This window comes from Oncorhynchus nerka, unplaced genomic scaffold (assembly GCF_034236695.1).
Source record: "Oncorhynchus nerka isolate Pitt River unplaced genomic scaffold, Oner_Uvic_2.0 unplaced_scaffold_7224, whole genome shotgun sequence".
Taxonomy (NCBI): domain Eukaryota; kingdom Metazoa; phylum Chordata; class Actinopteri; order Salmoniformes; family Salmonidae; genus Oncorhynchus; species Oncorhynchus nerka.
The window spans coordinates 1-7,341 of NW_027034094.1; the positions used below are offsets into that span (position 1 = coordinate 1).

Here is a 7,341-nt window from a genome sequence, read left to right on the forward strand (position 1 = left end):
GTCGTTTAAAGCTTATCTCCCCAAAGTTATAATCCCAGGAGGCCTCAAGTGAGCCACCACACCCCTAACTATCATTCCCTAATGCTATTTCGAATCAAACTCAATAAGTGAACTATAACTAAAACCTAATGATAATTCCCCTTTGACTCAAATCATTAATCATAAGTTTTGAACATCGTCTACGGATATGTTTGCTTAAATGGCCATGCTACCTTTAGATACAATTAACCCGATAACATTATTATCCAATGCATTACTTTTTCTCTCTGCCGCAAATGTCGTACATTTCGCAGTGTAAGGAATCCTAATACCAGATATTTACTAAAAATGTAAATGCATTTTCACTTGGTTCCTTCAACTCACATCCTTTAGATAAATTCCATCCGTCCCGGTATGAAGAATACTACTTAAACACACCAGAACAAATGCTTAATTAAGTTAAATCAACTCCTAGAATAACCAACCATCAGTAACCAATAAACAAACCACTTTTATCAGCAAAAACCAAACTATACAAAAACTCACTAATGCTTCAGATGACAAAATTACTCAGAAACTCACGTTTAAATCTCAATAAAACAAAACACCATCTGCGTGTTCTTCAAGAAAAACAACTTGCCCCTGTTACAGATGTTTATGTATCAGGGGAAAAGCTCAAATAACCAAATTCAACCTAGCTAGTTTCCCAAACATATGTAATTATGTTTTACTATAGAGGTTGCTTTTCAAACTTTAAATACCTAACATGGTTCCACAATGGAAACAGTGCTCAAATTCACTGGTGTTACGCACACAATCAACCCTGGAATCCCAACCATGGAATCCATTACCACAATGTTTTACGAATCATACATCCAGTCTCTCCTCACTAAAATGGTTCAACCCAAACCAATGCCACAAACCTTGATGCCTTCCTAGGTATCAGCTGATCGCTTTAGCATCTTTCCCGACTATCCTGGCAACTCTCAAATTACTGTTAAAAATGTATTTTGTAATCATATCAACTTCTGAAAAGTTACTCGAAACATCAATACACACACTAACAGACATATAATTTGCTCCGTTATCCCCAGTCCCTGACGACAAAAGTGCCTCGCTAGTGACGTCATCATCAAGCGCTCCAACCTGCCAACCCGTAGCGACTTTAAATGAATTGTAAATAATTATTGTTCGATTAACCAAACCTAATTTATCACATCTGTTCAAATCCTGAATTATAATTTACCACCCCTATGTGAGTGTACACCTTTAAAATACCTTGTCACTGGGAACAGGGAAATCCCCTTAACCCAAACTTTTACTACTACAACGACACCCAATAATTCTGATAATCCCTTCACATCGTTTGTTTTAAATCTCTTGATGTATCATGTAACTTATTTTTCTATCTTCAAATTGTCGTCCCACAATATTTTTTTCCACTGTCATACACTCAAACCACTGTGATTACCGTGCACTGTCCCTTTAAGATAAGATTTTCCTTTGTTCCCACAACGGGAACGGAAATCAGATCATTTTTAGAATACGTTACTTTTTGTTCAAATTCACTGTTGTTACCTTAACCAAAAATCAATAATCAGAAAAACAATCACAACTCTTACGATTAAACTATTCTTACCTAATTTATAGTCCAAAGCGTTGCACTATATAGCCCCATTGAGTGTCTAGCAATTCCATTGCTTGGCTATAGACACAAATCTGCCCGCCTTTGTAAAATATATATTCCCTATTCAGATTGAGTTCAGTTTTAAATTCTAATCATCAGAGTAAACCCAACCGAACTTCTCAATTTACTATACCCTAACGTTAAACGTACCATGTTTTTGTGTTAAACTTCTCATGTCAATTGATTCATAATTAGCCGTAACGTCCAGGCAGGCTGGAACTGCATCGTATCTCCCCGTTATCCCCTCCATTCAACTCCAGGCAACTCTCTCTCTTCTATGTTACATCTATTTAATTACGACTCCCATCTCAATACATTATTCCACCAGATCATTTTGGGCGAAATAGCGTTTTACATAGAAATTGTCTCGCCATTATTTTTAATGACTTATTTTGTCAATTCTATCTAGAACACATAATATCCGTTCAGTTATATCTTTTGCAAACACTGGCGACCGTATTTTTCAGGCAAAACATGCAAATAGGTCAATTACAGTTAAACGGGAACCGAACCGTGGATTACCGTTGGTGAGACTGCCGCGCTCACCACTCCTACCAGCACACCCATTTTCACAGTTAATTGTATTTGTTACTCCGACATCTAGACAACAGAAAATAGCCCAAATTTAAACGCCCAACGTTTTCTCTCAGTTTAGGATTCTCATTAATCTCGCTCCCTTCGTATCTGTTTTAGAAGGGATTCTAACTTTTCGACCTCTAGGTGTCCGTCAAAACCATACCTTTTTTCCCACTTAGGACAGAAATCTACATTCCTTCTATCTTTTTGTTTCATATAATGGTAATCTTCCGTCTCTTCAGAAAGCAGTTTAGAAGGGTTACTACCCATTATAATAAATTCCTGCCCTCCTAATAATTCCAATCTTTAGCCCTTTATGTTAATTTCTCTTTATTGGAATCCTTATTTACTTACGCCTAGTAATTCCAATATTTAACACCTTATGGTTAATATCTCTTTTATTGGGATCCCCATCTACTAAAGTCTGACATTAAGTTTCACCCGTATACAATACATTACTGTTCCTTTAGGACTTTTGCTAAGATTGTCGCCCCAAATCAGCCTACTTGTAGGGTTGACCGAAGACAAATAGACCGAGTCTCAAGAGTCTCTGTCCACTCGTCGTTCAATCTGATACTAGTTTTCACCCGTATACAGCGATCGCTGTTCCTATAGGACTTTGAACTTAAAATATCGCCCCAAATATAGCTTAATCTGTAGAGTTGATTGAAAATGACCAACGGAAAAGCAACTCAATTGTTCCCCATAATCTAAATAAGGACCACCAACCTGCAGTGTCTATTACCAAGATCTATATATCTATGGGGTCACTTGTTCCGTCTCTCCGCTGGATACATTGTTCAATCTGACATTTAACTCACCCGTATACAGTAATCCTTGTTCCTATAGGACTTTTAACTTAAACTATGTCGCTCCAAACATAGCCTACTTGTAAAGTTGACCGAAAACAAATGGACCGAGGCCAGTCCCAAAACCAATCCTGCAGTGTCTATTCTTGAAAGCTGATGGCATAAAATCACCTGTTCCGTTTCTTCCCACGGAACCTCAACCACACGATCACTTTTCACTATCAAGAACACCGACTACTAAAAACCGGGAAAGACCCCCCCCCCCCCGTCCATTCATCGCTCGACCTGACACTGGTTGTCACCCGTATACAGTGATCACTGTAGGAATATACAGTAAGTCGCTGTTCCCTATAGGACTTTGAACTACAATGTCGCTCCAAGCATAGCCTATTTGTAGAGTTGACTTTTAAACTGAGAACAACTTAAATCCACCCTATGATAATTTAAATCATTCCCCCTTAATCAAGAATAAAAAATACTGACCTTATCGCCGACTGGGAAAGCAATGTTCGTTGTATCTTGTCACTCTCTCTGTCCTCTGTGGCAATACGCAGGCCTGTTTCAATTTTAACCTCAATACAGAGGTCAGGTCTTTAGTAAAACGAGTCAAACTCGTCCGTGCACGATTTTCCAGCTTACTACCTCCAGGCACAGAGAGAGATGTTTAGATTCGGTTCGAAGGACCAAATTGATAGAGGAATTCTAAATTCCTTTATGTTTAATTGCCAAAACCAATTAAATTCACACTCATTTCTAATTCATGATAAGTTGTAAGTTTATCATTTGCATGAATTAGCACGAGACCAGTCTTAAAAACAAGTTCAGCATTTATTCTTGATGAGTACTGCCCCAAAATACAAAGAACATTACATTTTAAAGAAAGAAGACATAAAATGACGTCATCAGTTACACCCCCTCTCTCCGATTCTCACAAGAACCCATTGTTTTAGGAATGGAACATTTTCCCAGGCATTTCTTATCTGTCTGAAAAGCCACAGCATCCCTCCCTAACCTTCCCAGTAGACACAGACACAATTCATTTCTGCTTACATTTTCAGTAACAGTACAATTAAGAACCCATACTTTTCAAATCATAACATAATAGTATTAGCATAAATGGTTCTAATCATTAATGAATACATAATTGATCATCTAAACTATATTTGCCTCTATCAGCCGGGCACTCACGCCACAGGTGCTGAGTGGAACCACACCCGTGGCAAGCCTTCGGCTCGCCGCAATCCTTGGCCTCGTGCCCCCCAGATCCACAAAATCTGCACTTCCTAGTGCTGCACGAGGCCAAGATGTGTCCATAGGCCATACAGCGCCTGCAGAACGGGGGCTGACGTGCATAGTATAATGTCCCCCTGTCAGCCCCCAGGGAGAACATTGCCGGGGGATGAAGGTACCCTCCCAACCCCTCTGGATCTTCTTTGAGGAGGGCCTGATACCCCCTCCTCCCCGTCCAAAAACCCAAAGAGTCCTTGATGGGCCTTCCTGAGGAGACATTATCCATATATCTCCCCAGAAAGGCCCCCACCTCTTCATCCTTTACATAAGGATTATAGATATTCACGGTCACAATCCTAAAATTGTTCTTCGCCAGACTCTTTACTTCATAATGGCCCATCGGCCCCGCGACCCCAACTTCTTTAACTTTCTTCAGAATTTCATCGTGTTTACTCTCCGTGTAAACAGTGACATCAAATACTCCCTCCAAGGAGTTCCCTTGCAAACAAAAAACCTCCTTGACAGTTAGCTTCAGGACTCCCATTAGTATGGTCCTGCCAAAAATCTCCCGCCCAAAAGGCTCTTGTGTCTTCTCTTTCCATGAGAACCTTATGGTGTTCGTAAGCCCAATCCCAGGGACCGGCCTATGTTTGGATCTTTGCGCCATCTCCGCAAGGAGATCGACGCTCTCCTCCTGACGATAACCAAACCAAAAAAGGAGGGAATTTTTTTATTTTTAGAAAGATATAGAAATCACTAACCTTTTACCGCTCTCCTGGGACGACCTTCTGACTAGGCGAGCTGTGGGACACCTGGGTGTCAAGCTTGATCCTAGCCAAAAGGCCGAGAAGCGATAACCTACAAATGGAACCCTGCAACCGCCGGGCCCCCGGGGGCCTCGACAGAACTTAGCGGGTTGGCAAAAGCCGGCTCCTCCCTACCTACCCACCCATACCTACCTACCTTTTTCCCCAGCGACAGACAGACAGACAGGCAGGTGTTTTTTGGAAAAAGTCGCTAATGTGTCTTTACGTCACTATCCTGGCCCACTTCTGTCAATTTCTCTTGAAACAAGATAGCGGGCTCTGCAAGAAGCAAAGCACCTCCAAAAATATGTTGAACTCGTAAGTATTCCTCTCCACGGAAGTCTTTAGTAAAAGGCGAAAGGCTTGTGCGTAATGAAGAGAAACCAGAGTCGTATGCAAGTCAGAGGTCGGGGCCCGAGACACACTCTGTGCACTCTAGGCCGGGTGCCCGCGGGTGCTCCCGCCCGGAACCCACTCTTCCAAGTTTTCGAGGGCTGTGGATAAAGAGAAGGTCAGAGACAGAGACACAGCGAGACACAGAGAGAGAGAGACACACACACACACAATCCTGGCCCAATTTCTTTTTTTTTTTTACGAAAATGGCGGGAAACGGGGACCCCATTGAAGAGCGCTTCACCTTTCTTTCAGTTACAATGTTTCTTTCCTTCTCTTCCTAGCTAGCTAGCTGTTTACATTGCTTTGTGAATGAGTAAGTAGTTTACCTTGACAACAGGAGAAAAGTGTTGCACCGTTCCCGGAGGTACTGCAATACTGGGTCGATTCGTGGAGCGGACGGAGCAAGCCCCATTTCCGACTCCCTGTTCGAAAAATCCATTTAATATGTAGTCCCCCGATGGGGGACGTATCAGATATTAAACTGATAAGAACAGATTTTAATTTTTTTTTTTTTGAAAAAATAATTTATTTACACTCAATACCATTCATACTATTACAAAATCAAAATTCTCATTCATTCTTCCATTCACTCTATTTACAAACCAAAAACACCAAACAAAAACAAACCTCAGGGGAGCATCGTCCCTCCCCGTCATACCTAACCAATTCCTAACCATTCCCTATCTCCCCTTCCCTAATCTATCCCCTTCCAAATCTTACTCTAACACTCCCAGCCCTAATCCCCCCTTCCACCTCTCCCGTGCCGCATGCTGCCCCCACTTCCTCTCCTCCCTCTTCATCCTCCCCCTCACATCACCTTCCACCCTTCTCACTATCCCTTCCACCCCCCAATCTCTCCCTGTCTTGACTAAATTCTGCCTGGCTTCCCACAATCCCTTTTTAAAGAGACTCATGAGAAGCCAGAGCAGAAACCTGTCCCTATCTGTTCCCTTCGCTCTCCCTACGCCTCTCTCTAACCTAGCCCATGTCAGCACAAAGTCGCTCCTAACCAAACCTAGCAGCACCCATGCCCTAGCCCAGACTAGTCCGGCAAAGGCACAGTCCCAGAAGGCATGACGCACAGTCTCCTCCCTGCCACAAGCAGATCTTGGACAGGTGGGGGGATCGCGACAAACTATGCCGGTACATAATAGCACGTACCGGCAAGCACTTATGGAGGCCCAACCAATTCAGGTCTTTGAGCCTGTTGTCCAGGCCCCGGGCCTGCACTCCCTCCCAGACCACTGACGAGATGCCCGCTACAGGCGCAGGACTCCCTGTCTGCCTGACCTCTTCGTACAGGTGCCTGTGATCTAAACCTACTCGGGCAACTTCAACCTCGGGGTGCGCACGCAGCCACTTGGCCGCATGGCCAAAGTGCCACGGCAGCTGTTCCGCCCGAGGACCCGCGTTAGACCACACCATTACGCTTGCTTCTCGCCTGATACGAGAAGAACACCCGCAGGAGGTAACCGGACGGGTGTATAACCGGACGAGCAAGCTCCGTCAACAGGAAAGAAACAAAAATGGCGTCTAGCTTGAGGGGGAGATGTGGTACCCCACTACCTCCCTCCCCGATGGGACAGAGCAATACCCTATTATAAAAGCCCTAATCCTCACCTTCACTAAATCCCACCACTCTAACACCCCCTCGCACATAGACCGAAGGCCTTCAAGCCTTCGAAAGAAACAAAAAAATGTGTCGACGAAAGCCTGCTCCTCCAGTACAACCCGGTCTAACTTCCAGTACCCCCTACCGAAGAGGCAGACTGGCGACCCCACCTGCAGGAACACCCCGTCGTGATCCGAGAAGAAAACAGGCACCAGCCGCCCAGACAACTGACCCAAAGACCTGGAT

General features: G+C 43.5%; 2 non-coding genes across 2 annotated transcripts; both read right to left on the reverse strand.

The window, feature by feature from the left end:
* Window positions 1–5,362: 5,362 nt before the first annotated feature.
* Window positions 5,363–5,479, reverse strand: LOC115124575 (U5 spliceosomal RNA). The gene has a single exon (XR_003862817.1). It is a non-coding gene; the product is annotated as a U5 spliceosomal RNA (small nuclear RNA).
* A 346-nt stretch (window positions 5,480–5,825) lies between these two features.
* On the reverse strand, window positions 5,826–6,008 carry LOC115124560 (U2 spliceosomal RNA). The gene has a single exon (XR_010461963.1). It is a non-coding gene; the product is annotated as a U2 spliceosomal RNA (small nuclear RNA).
* Window positions 6,009–7,341: the final 1,333 nt, after the last annotated feature.